The sequence below is a fragment of the Trachypithecus francoisi genome, unplaced genomic scaffold (genome assembly GCF_009764315.1).
Source record: "Trachypithecus francoisi isolate TF-2019V2 unplaced genomic scaffold, Tfra_2.0 Lachesis_group10, whole genome shotgun sequence".
Classification (NCBI taxonomy): Eukaryota; Metazoa; Chordata; class Mammalia; order Primates; family Cercopithecidae; genus Trachypithecus; species Trachypithecus francoisi.
This window is the reverse complement of record NW_022681455.1, coordinates 22,291,420-22,312,085: the sequence shown is the minus strand read 5'-3', so window position 1 is coordinate 22,312,085 and position 20,666 is coordinate 22,291,420. Positions and strand designations below refer to the sequence as shown.

The window sequence follows — 20,666 nt, the reverse complement described above, 5'->3', positions numbered from 1 at the left end:
AAGTGAAGGAAGGTTTGATGAAAGAGGTGACATACCTGCTCTGTCATAAAAGAGAAAGAAGAACCTGCAATAGTATGTCAAGGGAAACACATACACAGAGCTGGAAGTGGAATTTGCCAGGTACAGTGGCCCTCCCTTATCCACAGGGGATAACACTACTAGTAAATGCCTGAAACAGAAACACAGTAGCAACCCCTATGCCATATGCACTACGTTTTTTCCATTTCACGGCTAGATGGCTACCAAATGACTAATGGACAGGGAGTGTATATGGTGGCTACACTGGGAAGGGGATAATTCACATCCAGAGCAGGAACGGCACGGGAAGGCGTGAGACTGCATCACATTACTCAGGATGGCACACAATTTAACCCTTACAAATTGTCTATTTCTGCAATTTTCCATTTAATATTTTCAGACCATGGTTGACCACAGGTACCAGAAATCACCAAAAGCAAAACTGTGCATAAGGGGAAAAGTGGAGAAATCCAGATGAAGCAAGACTTGGTTGGAATCATGGCAGGAAGTGAGTTTGGAAAAGTAGTCTGGGGAAAAGACGGTAGAGAAGTGGAGAGATAAGACTGAGAAGCAAAGAAATTTGAAGGGCATTTCAGAGGGAGAAAAATTAAGAGAAGATAAAAAAAATCAAGGGAAAGGAAAGAAAAATGATGTTATAAAGCATTTATCACTAGTTAAAATTAGATTTTAAGTGTCTGTATGTATAAAAAAGGAAGTAAGCCAAACAAGAGTTAACAACCTGAATAAATAAGAAGTCACACTAATCTATACAGTCATCATTAAAATCCCAGTAGAAATACAGAAAAGGCGCTTGTAGACAATTTACAGCAGCCAATAAGTAAATAACCAATAAAACATAACAACAAAAGTTCCAATAAAACAAATAATTCACAAAGAATGAAAGTTAAAGTAACAAATAAAGTATTATTTTTCATGTTAGTTGAAGGAGGTCTTAAAAGCGGGTCAGTATTGTCTGAGGTAAGAAAGATGAGCCATCGGAAATGTTAGAGTTCAAAGCATACAACTTTTCTGGGAAGTGATTTAGCAATGTGCAAAGGAGTCCTTCAAAAGACACAGTAATTCTTATATAGAAACATAACTTGATAAAATAATCAGGTATTCAGAAAAACTATTCACACCCAAAGATCCTCTTTACAGCATTTCTTAACCTAACCCATAAATCACTACCAACGTAATTAGTGAAGAAGAAAACCAACAGGGAAACGGTAAAATGAATTGTGATCCAGTCCTACCAAGAACTGCAATGTAACTATTACATATCATGTTTATTGTTATAGAGAGAAATGAAGAATCTAAAATGTACCTACAGTGTGATTCCACTTATATAAAAAATACATATAGACATAAGCATATAGAAACACATTCTAAAAGCAAATACACTCAAATTACCTCTCGATTATATGATTGCAGGTTATTTTTATTTTTGTCTGGAGGTCTTTCGGTATTTTCCAAATTTTCTATACTAAGTATGACTTACTATATTGTTAAAAATTATACTTGGATATTGAAAAATGAAATAACTATTTTAATTGCAAACATTGTTTGGAGATAACTGTGCAGGAAAAGCGAAAATATCTGTACTCAGCTGCTTAGCAAGAGTCCTAATTCCCCAGATAAGAGCACATTTCCCCTCTAAATCCTGTGACAATGTATGACAGTAAAGATGATGTACAGGATTTTTCCCTCCACATTTTATCGTCCGCAAAAAATTACTTCTGGAAGTTCTTTCATCATTGTTTCCTCAGTAGGAAGGTATATTTATAAGAAGAGTAAATTTCAACCCTATTTTGGGTCTTGATTTTTCCAAAAGGCCTACACTTCACAGAAAATACAACTCCACCCTCCTCTCTCCTTCTCAGTCTCCATTTCTGTATGTCTTTCTCTGCCTTGATCTGTGTGTGTGTTTCTCTGTTTCCATGCATGTCTGTCTCTCTCCTAATGTACAGGCTTTTCCTAAAGATTGCTCTCAGATCAGAATGGTAGTGTTTTCTTTGACTTCTTCTGTACTTTATGTAATGTTCAGAATAGCACCCTCTGTTCAAAAACAAAAAGTTTCAAAAAGACAATTCGATTTCATTGTATATTTAGGATATTTACAAGCACCACAGGAAATGACTGCATATGTGATATCACACAAAAAAAGGCTAAACCAGTATGTCAGAAGTCCACATGATACTCATTTCAGATGACATGTGAGGAACTGCTTTCTCAGAGCAAATATTCAGTCCATGCTGGGACTGGGGCAAGAAGTAAAAGCTGGCAACAGCCCATCACTGCAAAGAGGGAAAAAAACGTGGTGGTAACTCCAAATCAAAGAGAGAAGCTTGACATTTTTCTATTACCAAACCAGGCAATTAAAACTTTAAATGTGAAATCTGAAGCACTGTAAATTTCCTAATATGGTAGAAGTGCTGAGTTTCCCAAATGATGTTTTCTCATCTTTCAACATATCAAAGAGCATGCCAAAACCCCGAAGAAACATTTCCATTTTGAAAACAAAAATAAACCACACACATCCACATTCTATTAATAGTGTTGTCTTGCCTTAGAGACCCTGTGTCCTTAGTCAAAAACCCCACTGTAGTTTATGTACATTTTAACATTAATGAAAACTCCTGTCCAAAGTAAACTGGACATGTGTAGGTGAATTAGGTGGGACTGGGGCAAAAGTAATCAAATCCTTTTTTATTTTCCTTACTGGAGACCAAATGTTATGTTCTTCATCATCACAGCTAAGGACTTTGTAAATATGTTCTACCTCTTTAGCAGCATTTCTTAAGAGAGGAAAGTTGGCATAAGATACGCAGGTTCAAGCCAACTCCACACATTTAGAGGGATTGCAGGATAGAGGGACATGGGCTTACAACTGGAAATCCCAGCAGAAATTGCCAGATGAAGCAAAGCACACGTCAAAGATCTCCAAATCCAGACTCTATACTCTTGATCCTGCCACCATGAAAAAGAAAAAAGCTGCCCCACGGCATTTTATGTCTAAAGACAGGGAAAAGCCATTTAATATCATGACCTCTTCCTCCATTCAAATGCCCATGAGCTGCTACCAATGTGCTCAGCAGAGAGTCAGTTGCTTGGGTGAGTACAATAGGAAGTACATGACATTGAGGCTGCTCACTGGATGCTTCTATTTTTGAGGGAAGAATAGAACCAACACATCAAATAACTATAAGAAAGAACAAAAGATCATTTATTCCAGCCCAAAAGATTGACCATGCAACTAAAATGGTTCGTTCAACCCCAAAGTGGTTTGGGGGAAAGAAACTATTATCACCTGCCTGCACGGAAGATGTTAAATGTTTAAGCTCTGAGTCCTGGTCCTAAAACGTCTCTACAAGAGCAAGGAATAGAGAAAACTGGACTGATACAGCAACCAACCCTGATCAGGTAAGGTGGGGAGGAATGGAGAGAACTGACTCAAGGTACCACCTTAAATGTAGCTAGGAAGAAAAGAAAATATGGTGCTACAGTAAGGTAAAAAGATCGTATCTCTCTCTATTTCTATTTTTTGAGACAGTTTCTCCCTCTGTCACCCCAGGCTAGAGTGCAGTGGCACAATCACAGCTCACTGCAAGCTCCATCTCCCAGCCTCAAGCCATCCTCCCACCTCAGCCTCCCAAGTTGCTGGAACTACAGGTGCGCACCACTATGCCTGGATAATGTTTGTACTTTTTGTAGAGACGAGGTTTTGCCATGTTCCCCAGGCAAAAAATCATCTCTTTTAAGCCAACAGCCCCAGACTCAAATCCTGCCCCAGCTACTTGCTAGCTGAACCGGGCAAGCGGATTAACTTCTGTTTTCCATTCCTTTCATGTAACACTTATTTATCACTGCATGCCAGGCACTCTTCTAATTACTTTACAATTTAATCTCAACAACAAACAATTGAGGTTAGTTCTGATACTATCCCCACTTTACAAATGGGGAAACTGAGGCACCAGGTAGTCCTATACCTCGAAAGTGGCCAAGTTATCATTTGAATCCTGGCAAATGATTTTTCCAGGATTGATTTCGGCGGTCTGGCTCCAAAATCCCATCTCTGAAGCTGTACATTGCCATATTTATAAAAGACTTACTTTTCCGTGAAATGTATGTACAGTCCCCAGCACAGTGCCTGACATTTCGCAGAAGCTGAATAATTTATCTCCCTTCTCTCACTTCTCCCTATTCTCTCTCCCCACACTGTGGGAGGCTGGAGGCAAGATTCTGCACACACAGAAAGGCAACTATGCCAATCCACAAAGGCTCAGGGGCTCTAGGGCAAGCTAGAAAACAACCCTCTGTCTTAATCTCCTGAGGCCGGGAACAAGAGCTCTAACTCAAACAGAGATGTCCGGCATTTCCAGACAGAGACTGCTTCTATTTATTACCATCTGCATTCAAGGCACAAGGGCTGCACCCTTAGGGAAACTGAAAGGTTTGTGATTTTTGCACTAGCAGCTGAATACATATATGTCTAACACAAACACAACACCCCCCCACACCCACGTCTAAAACTTACATTTTTCCTACCAGAGGGAAAAATGATCTACTTTCCAGAACCTTCCATTTCCTAGAAGTTGGCAAAGTTTCTGTATCAGGCTGCAGCTTTCTTTAGGATACCCTGGATATTTCTGGGGAGCTAAAGGACAGAGTCTCTTTTGAAAATTATTAAGAACAAATTAGGTCCAGTGGCCCAGGGGACCTGTGTTGTAACACATGAGAAAATTTTGGTTTCCAGCTCTTTGGCAGTATTTTCATAAAACTGATGACAATGAAAGGACAGAGACTATTTTTTACATTGATATTATTCTAAAATATCACAGAGAAAGGTGTGAATGTTATCAGTTAAATGATTTATTTAGTTGGGCAAATAGTGGCTACACAAAATAGAGGATTTATATCACTGGATTTTTCTAAGTGCGCAATGAGGACATGTTGCTAATTATAAGAAGTTCACACATGCTACCACATAAGAATGCTTTCCTCCTTAATTAATTAAAAAGACCTATTTTATGCCACGGGAACATAAGAAAATTATTATGAGACAAAAATATCACTATACTCAAGCATTGAAACTATCACTATCACACTGACCCTGAGAATTTGCTAACGTAGTTTAAAAGTAATTAAGAAGGAAAGCTAGCCTTCTACATTTTCAGTCTCGGTCACCGTGGCTACTGGGTTCATTGATGCCTGCCAAATCTTGCAAAACTACAGTCCTCTTATCCATGTGGTTTTTAAAACTATAAGCTTCTATTGTGAATAAGCTTGATTTTCTGCTTTAGAAATCCATCAACTGCCAGTCTGTTCTCACGGCATATTGCTAAGAGAGACTCCACAAAGAGCCCAGGTGCACACACCATGAATCAAGTTCTTCATACATTTTAATTACAGTTTATCACAAGTGGGAGAGGTAAGTGAAGAAGGCTTCTTCATAAAATGTTCATTAGAAATGGCAATTTTCCATAGGGGAAACAAAGATGGCATCCTTCAACTTGTTAATCCGAAAAAGTCCCCAGATGTGAATTGTGCCTCTGTAAAATCGTATGCAAACCACATTTAGGCCTGTGGTTCAGCCCAAAACTTTTGAAGAGGGGAGTAAGGGACTAGGAAGGAAACGGAGTTAACAGTGAAAGAGGAAGATGAAGTTTCTCAGACTTTGTGGACATGTACAAAACAGTTCTTTCTACTTACTATTTAAGCTATTACCTCCTTGCAGGGGGGAGGTTTCTTATCTCCCCAGCCATTTCAAAAGCCTTGGGAGCGAGCAAGCCAGTAAGGGAGTTTTTCTGTGTGTGTCTGTGAGTCAGCAGAAGCCGGAAGCCTTACAAAACGACTTCAAACAACAAGCTGGAGAGCAGGACAATAGCTTCCACCTCCAGACAGTGAGAAATTGCATTATCCTGAGGGATCACGGCCACCCATGCTCAATGGAGATAAGTAAGAACATTCTCTGCTCTGGCCAATAGGAGATCTGCCGCTACAGCTGCTCACAGAAGCTCTGGGTGGCCTCCATTCCAGCGGCTCCAAAAGGTTTCAAGACACAAAAACACTGCTGCCGGGTGGTGCTCCCAAGTGCAGGGGGTGGAGGGGAGAGGCTGACGAAGACGAGGGTGGCAAGCTGCATCCCCCCACCAGGTGCTCCAAATCCCCTCTCCCAGCTTAGGGAAATCACAGAGAGGTCTCCAGGCGGATTCCAGGCAGGCGGCCTGTGCAGAGCCTGTGCCTCACCACCACCCACAGCAATGAATGCAAACTGCCCCAGAGACTCCAGAAAGTGGGGAGAAATTCCCTGCCAGGCAGTTCAGTGCTCTAAGAGCAATAGTGTAATGAATGGCACTTAGTGAAAGAGCAGGACATTCCAAATTCAGCCACAAGGAAGAAGAAGCCTTACCACACCCCCTACACAGCAGACACAAAGCCCCTTGTCGCGTTCCCTTTAAAGACTCAGGCAAATCTGATCAGGAACTGACATGTACAGTACAGTTTTAAATTTACAAAAAGGTATTAACTGTCCTCTGAGAGAAGAAAAAAATCTTCACATTTGAGGGAAAGTATGTGAAAGTTACAGTATGAGCTCACTTTGAGGACACCATAATTTGCATATAGGAATTACCTCAGTAAAAACATTTATTTCACTTATTAATAGTATCTGATATCCAGTTTTATAGTATTTCTTAGGTTTCCCATTGTCATAGGTTATATATATATATATATATTTTTTTTTTTTTTTAATTTATTTTGAGACATGGTCTTGCTCTGTTGCCCAGGCTGGAGTGCAGTGGTCAGATCACAGCTCACTGCAGCCTCCAACTCCTAGGCTTAAACAATCCTCCCACATCAGCCTCCCAAGTAGCTGAGACCACAGGCATGTGGCACCACATCCTGCTAATTTTTTTTATTTTTTTGTAGAGGCAGAGTCTCACTACACTGCCCATGTTGGTTATATTTTTAAATGTTTCCATGCATACAACTAATATCTACAGAGTAAGTTCGATTGACAAGAAAAAAAAAAAAAAACAACTAGTTGGAAAGTATCAGATATGCTGCTAATACAGAAATATCATATTTGCCTATAGTCCCCAGACCAAGTAAACCCTCTGCAGAACCTAATGTTGTATATAAACTTTTTAAAGAAAGAGTATATATTTTTATTTTCTTTACTTACATATATACATACACACATAAAAAGACAGACACACTTATGAGTGTGTGCGAGTGAGTGTGACATGCAAGAAGGGATTCTAGAAGGATGCAGAAGAAGGGAAAGGTAGTACTAAAACTGGAGCACTGCTACCACTTGAATGCTGACAATAACATTTCACGCAAAACCAAAATGGACGGAGGTTTTAAAAATTAAAATTAACTTGTCTGGCAACTAGTGCATTGAAATGGAGGTTGAAAGACTGGGGGAGACATTTTCCACTCAGCCCTTGATTTGCTGTGGGGCCTACATCAAGTTGTGCTATGCCTCTGTTATAACATCTGCAAAATGGAGATAACACTTCCTGCTACCTACCTCAGAGAGCTGTTAGAAGATTAGATACCAGAAAAGAAAATCCTCAAAGCCCTTTGAGTTTCTCATAAATATAAGACATGCAATGTAATAAAACACCCGTACTCTCTACAAAAGCCCTGAGAGACTCATGGCTATAGAAATAGGAAACAGACGCCAGCTGTACAGCATGGATGCATTCACAATCAGGGAGACTGGCTGCAGACAGTGACAAGGCAGGGAAAAATAACTCTGACATTCCATCTACTCAGACAAGACACGCAGGAAAAGGGAGGAAAATAGTATTGTTTCAGTAGAGCACCAGTAAGTGAAAAGAAGCAATCCTCACAGATAACATTCCTAATTCTTGCTTAAAAGTCTGCATCCATAAGAAGACAATCAAGTGATAACATTACACTGGTAGCCTTTAAGGTTTAGAAAAATCTCACATTAAAGTAAATTGGGCCAAGCAGAGTGGCTCATGCCTGTCATCCCAGCACTTTGGGAAACTGAGGTGGCAGGATCACTTGAGCCCAGTTTGAGACCAGCCTGGGCAATACAAGGAGACCCCTATCTCTACAAACAATAACAATTTTAAAAATTAGCCAAGCATGGTGGCACACACATGTGGTGCCAGCTACTCGGGAGGCTGAGGTGGGAGGACTGCTTGAGTCCAGGAGGTCAAGTCTGCAGTGAGCTGTGATCAAGACACTGCACTCCAGCCTGGATGACAGAGCAAACCTCCGTCTCAAAAATAAAATAAAATAAAATAAAATAAAATAAAATAAAGTAAATTGGCTCTCTAGAGGGGTAAGGGTAATAACCCCCAGAGTGAACAAAATGTAAAGAAGAGAATGCATAAATTACAGTATTTTTAATCAATTTGTACTGAAAACAAAAGCCATGCTTGACTGTACATAGCCACCTAAGGAAAATAATTACTCTTGGGTCCATAAGGAAATCAGGAGAAAAATTATTAAATGTTCATCTATTCTAAGATATTCTGAATTATGAAAAGTTTAAAATTCAAATCAACTAATTAAACACATATTATTATATCAAGGGTGTATTGTGAGTTACACGTCAGGTTAAAATTAAAAAGATGAATAATATCCTTTTCCTGGTTCTCATGAACCTCAAAGTCTAGCAAGGAGAGACAGAGACAAAATAAAGTATAACAACGTGGGAAGGGTTTGAGTCAAGTATAAACAGAGTGCTAAGGAAGAACAGAGAGAAGATGTAACTGATTCTGTATGGAAAAAAGGAGGGAGAGGGGCTTAGGAAAGTCTCAGAGAATTTGACACTTAAACAAGACTTTGCAAAATGTACAATATTTCACCCATTACAGAGCAAGGGGAAGGGGCATTTTAGATAAATAAATGGCAGCCCACATCTCAAGGCATGTCTAGGTATGTCTGAGTTAAGTGTCACACAATGCAGATAGCCTGGAAGGGCCTGGATTGCAAGGTCTTTGTGAGGAAGGGAGCATCACAGGATGAGATCTTTGAAAAGAGACTTGGTATTTTCTACAACTCAATAAAAGAGAAGGAGGCAAGTGTACAGGAAGCGAAGCAGCAGGAGCGGGAGGTAGCCCTGGCCCCTGGGCCTGAGACAGACCTTGGGGAAACTGACAGCATTGCTAAGGCCAGTTCTGTAGGTAGAAGTGAGGAAGATAAAGAGGCAGAGAAACGGGAAGGCGTGGTGCACCGAACCATGACTCAGAAATGGCCAAGAGTGGGACTTCCAGGAGAAGTAGCAGGCCCAACCTAGGTGGACAGTGTAGTACGTGGAATAACGGCCACCAATATATCAGGTCCTAACCTCTGGGACCTGTAAATGTTACCTTCTATGCAAAGACTTTACAGATGTGATGCAGTTGAAGATCTTGAGATGGGGGGATTATTTTGAATTATCTAGTTGGGCCTTAAACATCATTACATGTATGCTTCGAAGAAGGAGGCAGAGGCAGATTTGACTACGGATGGAAGACAGGAAGGCAATGTGGCCATGGAGGGGGCAGATATTGGAGTGATGCAGCCACAAGCCAAGGGATGTCAGCAGTTTCCAGAAGCTGGAAGAGATAAGGAACAGAGTCTGCCCCAGAGCCTCTGGCAGGAGCTCAGCCCTGTCAAAACCTAAATGTCTGTTGTTTTAAGGCACCAAGTTTGTGGTAATTTGTTACAGCAGCCAGAGGAATTTAATACACACAGTGAACAAAGAGTCACCCCCAGCTGTTCTTGGGTGCCACCATCACCAGTCTTGATAAGAATCATTCAGGCTGGGGGCAGTGACTCACGCCTATAATCCCAGCACTTTGGAAGGCCAAGGTGGGAGGATAGCTTGAGGCCAGGAGTTTGAGACCACCCTGGGCAACAAAGCGAGACCTCATCTCAACAAAAAATAAAAATTAGCCAGGTATGGTGGTGCACGCCTGTAGTCCCAGCTACTTAGGAGGCTGAGGTAGGAGGACTGCTGGAGGCCAGGAATTCGAGGCAGCAGTGAGCTATGATTGTACCACTGTGCTCCAGGCTGTGCAACAGAGCAAGACCCCATCTTAAAAAAAAAAAAAAAAAAAAGAAGAAGAAGAAGAAGAATTCAGATGAAAGGCACCCCAACTGTCAAGAAGAAATTGAAGTCTAAGCTGCCACCTTAGAGGAAGACAAGATTATTAACCTGAGTAACTAGTCAAAATTTAGGAACAGAAACCCAGGTATAATCCTAGACTAGGTTAATACAAGGTGGTTGGAAGAACTATAAATAGAAGCCACCAAATGATGACATGTCGGGGAAGGAGAGTGGGTCTGAATAGTAGTGGGAACAACAGGAGAGACACAGCAACCCAGAGGTCATTACTGGGCCACCAAATTTCTGGTAGGATAGTCATTTTCATTTTAAGTGCCCATTGGATAGGGGAAGAGATGAGGGGAGAATGGAAAACGTTTACCTGTACCCTGCCTCAATCAGCACTGATTCAGGAACTGGTCCAGAACTAGACCACCAAATCAAAGACATCATGGAATACAGGTGTGGGAAGACTATGGTAAAGAGATAGATGGGGCATGAAATGCTGAAAATCTTGAAATATGCTCTTCAGTCAATAACAAAAATAACATAAGGAGATCCACTTGAGAAGGGTGGGAGCAGTAGGGACTGTCCATGGTAGACTAGATAGCCCAGTAAGAAGGTGACTGAACCAGCCAGGGCTGGAGATGATCAGGGCCAGATAGGAGAATGGGGAAATGGGGGTGAATTAGAGAAATATTTGGAAGGCATGGCAAACTGCTTGAATAGGGAATGAGTGATTGGGGAGCAGGGGACAGCAGGGAAATGAGAACAACGATCTTTGAAGCACAAAACTCAAAGGAAAAAGTGTTAAAACAGGCAGAATGAGTTTGTCTCTGGCTCTACTGAGTTCATGTGTGGGTGGGTCATGCCAGGAGTGACAGGTAGAGAGCACTGGGATCTGAAACCAGAAGAAGGTCGTAAATGTTTGAACGTTTGAAAAAGTTATCTGTACTGTACTCTTTCATCTTTTTTCTGATTCATCACTATGAAAGGACCCAACGAAAGTTCCTAAAATTTTGATTTCCTAAAAACAAAATGTTTGAACTACACTCATATTACCTACTTACAAGAAAAACCTCACATCTCCAACACTTTCAAGTAAATGCATTAACAATTTTCTAGAGGGAGAAAAAATTCTTACCATTAGCCACTTCCTTCTTCTGTCTGTTTGTTTTGAGGACATCTGGTGAAAGAGACAATGGAGAACAGCCATCCATGGGTCGCAGGGAGGTGAGAAAGATGTTCAGCAGTAACCCAGGGATGACTTGGTGATGGAAAAGAAGGCATACATTTTAAATCTGCAGAGGGCATCAAATTAGATGTGGTTGAGCAGTAAATGCAGGTCCTATAAAGAGGAAAAAAAGACCAATACGTTCACTGACATCAACTACCTGGGTAAAGAGGATCAGGAAAAAAAAATTAATGAAGATATAGGTTTTTCTGGGGAAGAAAAGGTATGTTAATCAGATGTGAAAATGACTTGTTTTCGCTTACGGCTATAGATTCTATATCTCCCTTCACCAAAGAGCTCAGGTGTAGAGTGCTACCCTATTGAAGAATGCAGGCAGCTCCTCGCTCTCGCCTGTGATTTTTCAATGCCAGTACTAGCTGAGACACGGAAATGGCTTAGAGGGAGCAACATGTGACATTCTGGATTAGGTAGTTGGTAGGCATGACAATGTGAGAAGGCAGCACAGTGTAATTCAAAGATGCAAAGGATGATGATATAATCCCTGTCCTCAAGCAATTGTGTGTGTTAAGATAAATAAGGTTCTTGGCCCAATAACAAAGACCATGGCAATGCAGAGGTAACCAAACAACACCTCTATCTTAGTCAGCTGTTACATTTAAAAAAAAAAAAAAAAAAAAAAAAAATTCACAGTGAGGAAATAAAAGACCTAGGAAAATATGTAAATAAACAAGTAAACATATGCGCAAATAGAAGTCTTATTTTTTATGACCTATTATTGGAAACACATTTTGGTTGTCTCCAATTAAACTTTGAAGCTCAGGGAAAGTCCTGACCACATACTGCTATTCCGGAACAGAGAACAGCATCATCAAAAACCCCAAATGTGCCCAACAATTAATGACACTGCCTTACATTTGCACAGTCCTTCTATGAATGCTGCCTCATATACCATCTCACTGGATCCCAAGGAGGGCAGTGTATGTGTTGACCTCCCCAAGTTTTGGGAGAGGATTACTCCACATTCTCTTATTTAGTACCTACTATGGTATATAAATCATACCGAGTGACATAGAAACTTAAGTAATATTAATAATACCTGCCCTTAGGGAGTTATCAAAATGGACGGGTAACAGGTGTTTGCACAAGGCAAGAAATGAGAGATAAAGAAAGTGCAGGTTCTGAGTCTCTTAGTGAAGAGGTATAGATGAAGGAGGACAGGAAGACTTGAACTGAAGCTTGAAGGATGGCAGAGAGATACCTGAGTGGAAATTCAGTGAAGGAGATTCTAAAGCATTCAAATAAAGAATGCGCCTGGTGTAATGGTGGCTTTGACACTAAACACAAAAAGGAAATTCCTGCTGCAGAGTAGAAGATGCTGAGAACAAATTAGGAGCAGGGTCAAATGAAGACACGCTAATGGAGGAATCTGGGCTTTACTCAGAACCACTGTAAGTTTTGAATCAGGAGTGAAAAATAAAGTATGGGCTTTAGAAGCTTAGTCAGAAAGTTACCAAGGAAAGATGGGACGAAATAACCACATCATAGAGACTGGTTAGAAGGCTGTTATGCTAACACAGGCATGAAGCCATGAGTTCTTGACCAGGGAGATGGTTGGGAGAAAGAATACTAATGAAGAATTTAAAGGGTTTCAATGACTGTGGGGATAAGAAGGATAAAGGAGAGGAAAAAGTGAAGAAAAGCTAGGGATTACACCTCAGTAAGCAGAAGAACAAGAACATCACCAATGAGCCATTGGGAAGGAAGGAGGAAGAACCAGTTTAGGAATTCTCTTTTGAAGACACCTCAATTTGAGGTGAGGATGGTATTATAACCCAGGCGAGATATCTTCTGGAGGGGTCAGAGCAAATGGGAGCAGTCTAGACTGAAGATGGATTAGAAGTCATTATGAATGGGAGTTGAAGTCATACAGGTTTAGAGAAACTATTTAGAGAAAGAATTCAGGGGCTAAGGGCTGAGAAGATTGTGGAATTTCTCAAACACACATCACAGCTTTTGATTTTAGTGGCAAACCATCAGGAAAAATTCTAAACCGAAGAACTTGGAAATACTTCAAAGACGAGATCGGACTTATACAGGGGCCACAGTTCTTAAAACATCCCAAAGACAAACATCTAACAAGCAAAAGTCATCCTAAAATATCAAACTGCCAATTTCACGGTCAGTAATGACATTAAATAGAATTCTGTGGAATTTGACGCTATAAATAAAGTATGGTTCACTAATAACCTGATTTTAATCACTTAACACCATGACAAAAAAAAAAATCCAATGTCACCAACATGTATGTAGGGTCTGATATTTTTAGCCCTCCGCTGACAACCGTAAAAACAAACACTGGCATACATGTGTATGGTTTCCTAGAACCCTATATGCTATAAGCTTCTGTGTCAAAGAGCCACTCAAGGTTTTGAGTAAACCAGATATTCTCTTTGTTTTCAAGCTTCTGGTAGAGAACATGAAGCTAGAAGGTTTCCAAGGCTGCATAAACAGACAGAGTGTTCAGGAGCTTGGCATTGACTGGGCAGGGGAGGAATAACAAGGCTTCTGCATACATATGAAAACACATAACAGTCAAATCCTATCGTCCAGTTAAAGATGACCCAGGGAACATATTAGAAACAAAGATGTACGGCTCCCTTCTGCCTCACTTTCTCTCCCTCCTCCAAAAACCCGCCAAAAGTGAGAAGCCACTTTTTCAAACAATACAATCTAAAAACAATAGCTAACATTTATTTGTTACTAATTTATTTAGCAACGATAGTTAACACTTATTTAATACTTATTATGTAGCTGGTACTGTTCTAACCTCTTCACAAAGAACTTATGCAGCAGGTACTATTATTATCATTCACTCCATTTTACTTAAGGAGAAACCAAGGCACAGAGAGACAAAAGTTGCAGCCTTAGTGTACAGTGGAGCCAGGACCAGAATCCAAGCAGCCTGATTCCATTGTCTCACACTCAATTCCCCTTCTAGCTATACTGTTTCTCAGGCCCATGCTCCAACATGTCACCTGTTAAAAAAAAAAAAAAAAAAAAAGTAAACTATTGTTTAAAGATAGTAAACACTGTCAATGACATAAGCGTTTTTGATTATTTCAAAAATCTCCAAGAGGACCAGACACAAACAAGTCCAAAGAGAGTACAACATGCATATACACAGAAAACTTTCTGAGGATAGTTTAAACAAAAAAGATTCCACTTGGCTATGAGGAAACCTTTCACCATTTTAGGGTGACCAAAAGAAAAATGAAATTAGCTGTTTTAATATTAAAAGAAAAGTTGGAAACATCCGCTCCTGAACAACTTTTCTTTTTAAGCAATTCTCCTGAAAGGCTCATGTTTATCTATCTTAGAATTTGAACCAAATATAGATTTGCTTTTGTTAGGATCACTTCAGGATTTTGTACTTACTCTCCTAATTTTTCTCTCATTTTCTGTAATTTTAGTCTAAATCTGGGTTAAAAATAATTACACAGGGATTTGGCACTTAATCCTTGGTAAGCATCACAGCTTTCATTAAAAACTTAACGTTTCAGGCCAGGCGCAGTGGCTCACGCCTGTAATCCCAGCACTTTGGGAGGCCGAGGCGGGTGGATCACGAGGTCAGGAGATCGAGACCATCCTGGCTAACATGGTGAAACCCCGTCTCTACTAAAAATGCAAAAAAAAGTAGCTGGGTGTCGCGGCGGACACCTCAGCTACTTGGGAGGTTGAGGCAGGAGAATGGCGAGAGCCCGGGAGGCGGAGCTTGCAGTGAGCCGAGATCGCGCCACTGCCCTCCAGCCTGGGCGACTGCGCGAGACTTTGTCTCAAAAAAAAAAAAAAACCTTACGATTCAGCTGGGTGCGGTGGCTCACACCTGTAATCCGAGAATTTTGGGAGGCCGAGGCAGAAGGATAGCTTAAGCCTAGGAGTTTGAGACCAGGCTGGGTAGCAAGGGGAGACCCCATCTCCACAATAAATAAACCAGGCATGGTGGTACAGGCCTGTAGCTCCAGCTACTCAAGAGGCTGAGGTAGGAGGATTGCTTGAGCCCAAGAGGCCAAGGATACAGTGAGCCAGGATTGCACCAATGAACTCCAGGCTGAGTGAGAACCACAGCCTGTCTCTCTCTCCATCTCTCTCTTGCTCTCGCTCTCACTCTCACTCTCTCTCTCAAACACACACACACACACACACACACAACCCTGATGTTCAACCTGTCTTTGCGAAGAACAGATTTTAATTGAAGACCTTCACAACTAAGAATCCAGTTAATTGTATTATTGATTCTCCTAACATTTCTCTAGATCCAGTGTTGTTGTCTAATTTTATCTATAAGGCGGCATATTTATTTGTCATCTTATTTCAAAACGTAGAGTTAAAGAAAATGCTCCTAAACATCGCTATTGAAAGGCAGAGAAAAAAGCAACCAAGGATTTTTTGAAGAAATGGTATTTTCCACGTGATTCCCATTCAAATATGGGCAGAGGAAGATACAATTTTTGGAGTCAATCTCCCGTGATCCTGTGATGATCCAGGGGCTGACAACACAGAACACAGATACCAGGTCCGTCCACAGGGTTCTACCAGGCCAAATTGTCAGAGAAGGGTTTTAGGAGTAGGGTGCTAGAAACAGCAATAAAACCTTTATCAACAGCTGCCGGAGGGGCTGAACCTTACCTCACCCCAACCACGTGTGTATTGTTACACAGGGTCCTAGTGAATCCTTCCTTCAGTGCCATGATGGTGTGGAGAGCGTTGCATGAAATGGGTGGCCACACTGCTCTCTCCCCAGCCACACACCTCTAACAGTGCTAATGCCCAAAAGCAATTACCATCCAGGTGGGCAGCATCCTGATATAGTCAGATACCTAAGATGAACAAGCAAAAATACTTTTTTTTTTTTTTTTTATTAAAGACAGAATCTTGCTCTATTGCCAGGCTGGAGTGCAATGGTGCAATCTCGGCTCACTGCAACCTCCCACTTCTGGGTTCAAGCAATTCTACTGCCTCAGCTTTGCGAATAGCTGGGATTATAGGCACGCACCACCATGCCCAGCTAATTTTTTGTATTTTTAGTAGAGACAGGGTTTCACCATGTTGGCCAGGATGGTCTCCATCTCCTGACCTCATGATCCAGCCGCCTCAGCCTCCCGAAGTGCTGGGATTATAGGTGTGAGCCACCGCGCCTGGCCACTGCAAAAAGATTTTCAAACTCAGCGTCAATGAGAACAACAGGAGCCAGAAGCTCAGCATTCAAAACAACAACAAAACAAACGTGGAAAGTAGTTCCATCAGTAGCTTTAGGAAGGCATGAAATTTCAGGACTTCTCTCTACTTTTAAAATCTTAGCTACTTAGATCAGCAGATCCAAAATTTTTGGCACCAGGGACCAGTTTCATGAAAGACAATTTTTCCACGGATGGCAGTGGAGGCCAGGGGATGGTTTTGGAATGAAACTATTCCATCTCACATCATCAGGCATTAGTTATATTATCATAAGGAGCACGCAACCTAGATCCCTGGCATGCGCAGTTCACAATAGGGTTAGTGCTGCTATGAGAATCTAATGCCGCCTTTGATCAGACAGGAGGCGGAGCTCAGGCAGTAATGCTCGCCCACCCCTCATCTCCTGCTGTGCGGCTCGGTTCCTAACAGGCCACAAACTGGTACTGGTCCACGGCCCAGGGGTTGGGGACCCCTGGCCTAGATCTATGCCTGCAGGAATAAAAAAAAAAAAAAATGCTGCAGGCAGATTTAAGTAACATAAAGCTTTCCTTAAATCATACTTTTAGGCAGTGGCTCATGCCTGTAATCCCAGCCCTTTGGGAGGCCGAGATGGGCAGATCATTTGAGGTCAGAAGTTCAAAACCAGCCTGGCCACCATGGTGAGACCCCTGTCTCTACTCAAAATACAAAAATTAGCTGGGTATGGTGGTGCGTGCCTGTAATCCCAGCTACTTGGGAGGCTGAGACATGAGAATCGCTTGAGCTCGGGAGGCAGAGGCTGCAGTGAGCTGAGATCATACCACTGCACTCCAGCCTGGGAGACTCCATCTCAAAAAATCATCATCATCATCATCATCATCATCATACTTTTTTCTTATCGTTCTCTTCTTCCAAAATGTTTCTTTATGTTTCTTTCATCCTACATGGAGCAATGGAAGCCAGTGCTTTTCAAACAGCATTACACAGAAAACTAGCATGCAGAATAGCTATTCGTGAATATTCTGGGAAGAAGTCTGTGTTCAAAGTGTGAGAGACATGGCATGCTATGATTCTACCTCCTTGGGAGTGCATAGTTATGTATTAGCAAATTCAGGACTGTGTGAAGTCCATGTACACTTTGTGAACTATGATGTTGCCTACACTTATGTGATCACAGAATACATTTTCACAAATCACTTTGTGGGATAACTGGGCTGCAGAGAATACAGTGGAGGAAATGTTGCTCTACACCCCAGTGCTTACCATTCAAGACTTAACAATATGACCCCGGCCAGGTGCGTTGGCTCACACCTGTAATCCCAGCACTTTGGGAGGCCGAGGCGGGTGAATCACAAGGTCAGGAGATCGAGATTATCCTGGCTAACACAATGAAACCCTTTCTCTACTAAAATTACAAAAAATTAGCCAGGCGTGGTGGCGGGTGCCTGTAGTCCCAGCTACTCGGGAGGCTGAGGCAGGAGAATGACCTGAACCCAGGAGGCGGAGCTTGCAGTGAGCCAAGATCGTGCCACTGCACTCCAGCCTGGGCGACAAAGTGAGACTCTGTCTCAGAAAAACACACACACACACACACACACACACACAACAAAATCTGACCCCAATTATTCTTAACCATATTCAACAACAAACATTCACAATTCTGATGTGTACAGGGGATCTTACGTACCAGTTTTCCCTAGAGAAAATCTCTCCTCTGGTCAAGTTCATCTCCTTTCCATGTCCTAAACAGACAGTGGTTCCAATGTTCTGTTCACACACTCCCCGTGCTAGAATTTCTACCTTCAATCATTTTGTTCAATTTACTCCTTCAACACTTGAGATAAAATCCTACCTCGTATGAGACTCTCCCACATAATGCCATCTTTCTTCCCCTGGAATAAGCCACCCCAAACACAATGGTACTTGCTTGGGATTCACCTGTGTCTGTAGTATTTTAAGTCCCTATTTGCCGTACGTATGTCTGGTCCCCCAGCTACCCATAGACTGGCTGAGAGCAGGCTCTAAGCTCTTAGTTTCTTCCTACAATATTTAATACATGATATTTTCCTCAAACACAGCAGATACTCCATACATAAGTGCTGGTGGATTAGGAAACGCATGGTATTTCACACATCGCTTTCATCATTAAATAACCAATGGACACTAGAATAACTCAAAACACTTAAGAAGTAGGCACTTTTGTTGTTGTTGTTGTTGTTGTTGCTGTTGTTGTTGTTTTGAGACAGTTTCACTCTTGTTGCCCAGGCTGGAGTGCACTGGCGCAATCTCGGCTCACCGCAACCTCCACATCCCAGGTTCAAGTGATTCTCCTGCCTCAGTCTCCCAAGTAGCTGAGATTACAGGTGCCTGCCACCACGCCCAGCTAACAGTTTTGTATTTTTAGGTGAGATGAGGTTTCACCATGTTGGCCAGGCTGGTCTCGAATTCCAACCTCAGGTGATCTGCCCGCCTCAGCCTCGCAAAGTGCTGGGATTACAGGCATGAGCCACCATACCTGGCCGGAACATTTTTATTTTCTGGAAAATAGTGTGGTCTGGTGTAAAAAGCATCTAAAGAATACAGTTAACTTCGATCTCTAAATTGAAATCTCAAAAATCCCGTAAGAATGACTTAATGTACATAGATACAGTAGGCAACATGCTCAGACCTTTAAAAAAGCATTGGAATTTCCATACCGTCTGCAAGCACAGGGTTCATTCCTTACTGACTACTCTGTATGTCAGATATCACAACTTCAGATATATTTATGTATTAAATATTATACAACAGTTTATACACAGGCTTATTTTATTCCCTCTCCAGGATATCCACATGGTCTCGCTTTTAGGAAGCCTCAGATGACACTTGCCTACAAGATAGCAACTACATGGCATATCCATCTTTATGGAGGAAATAAGTTCATACCTAGAAGTATCTGATATTAGCAAAATCAAACCAAAAAAGACTATAGATGTCTAAAGATGCAGAGTACTCAACACACAATTCCAGACTTCAGAGTAAGTGGATGATATACCTGGATAGAATACAAAACATATTTGCCAATATGACACATGTAAAACTGTTCAGCTAGGATAGCTAGCACAATAGTCAAGTTTTGGGTTATTCAGATGAAAAGAACAGCCAATATACCATTAATATATAATGGTTGAAATACTATAAAAGCAGAGCATTATTATGTCCATAATCAGAATGACTGTTCCATGGCATAGATTCAGGGGCATTCACACATGTCCTTCTGAAGCAGGAAAGAGGACTGAGGAAAAGACCTGGGGCAAGTTGTCCAGGTTCAAATCCTGGTTCCATTACTTACGAGGCATATGACTTGGGGCAGATTTCTTCTCTGAGCTTCACTGTTTCCTCTTCTAACAAATGGGGACAAAGTGAGATTGACTCCATTGTGTTGCTGTGAAGTTTCAATGAGCTGATGCCCATGAAGCTCTCTGAACATGGCTTAGCACATACAAAGCACTGGATACATGTTAACTTTATTACATTCTTGTGACTTAAGTAAAAGACAGATCCTAACACTGGCTGCAAATAGTAACTAGCATGCAAACCTCCATCAGGCTGTCTAACATTATTCTGTGCTGTTGTGTGGACTTCTCATTGCGAGAATGGAAAAGGTTGCTGTGGGAGGTCATTACCAACAAATACCAGCAGGCCCTACATCCTGCTTACTTTCTGTAGAGGAGGTACAATGACAACTCTAGGCAAGGGATCATCCTCTCTGGGAAATCCGGTAGGCAACCTAAATGACAATTCTGCTATCAGCATATCTGTGGAAGTTGTGAGTGGGTGTTACATGGTCATTCGTGGGCATGTATTTACATTTTACCTGCATGTGATTTTAGCACTGTACACAATATGAACAAGTCATTCAGTACAGAATGACTTGTTCATGTTTCCGACTTTGAAAATGAAAAACATCAACCTTTTCCTCTCTTTTCTGGATCAAAGGGAAAAGTCGCACAAGGAAAATCTAGGTTTTAATCATTCATTTCCTTTAACAGGTTAATGAATGCTTCGTGTTAAAAGGGGGGAGCATGTATTTCTATCCTATTATAATTAAAAAACTCTTCAAATAACAAGACATTCGGAAGTTCTTTTCATTATCAAATAACTGCAAATTAGTTTATCAAAGTCTTA

The 20,666-nt window shown here is 41.3% G+C and overlaps 1 long non-coding RNA gene across 1 annotated transcript in view; it reads right to left on the bottom strand.

Moving 5' to 3' along the window:
- Positions 1 to 20,666, bottom strand: part of LOC117086790 — a 466,047-nt gene that overhangs the window by 87,972 nt on the left and 357,409 nt on the right. Inside the window, exon 7 of the long non-coding RNA XR_004438576.1 lies at positions 11,235 to 11,438. This is a non-coding gene — a long non-coding RNA (uncharacterized LOC117086790). The remainder of the gene's footprint in view (positions 1 to 11,234; positions 11,439 to 20,666) is intronic.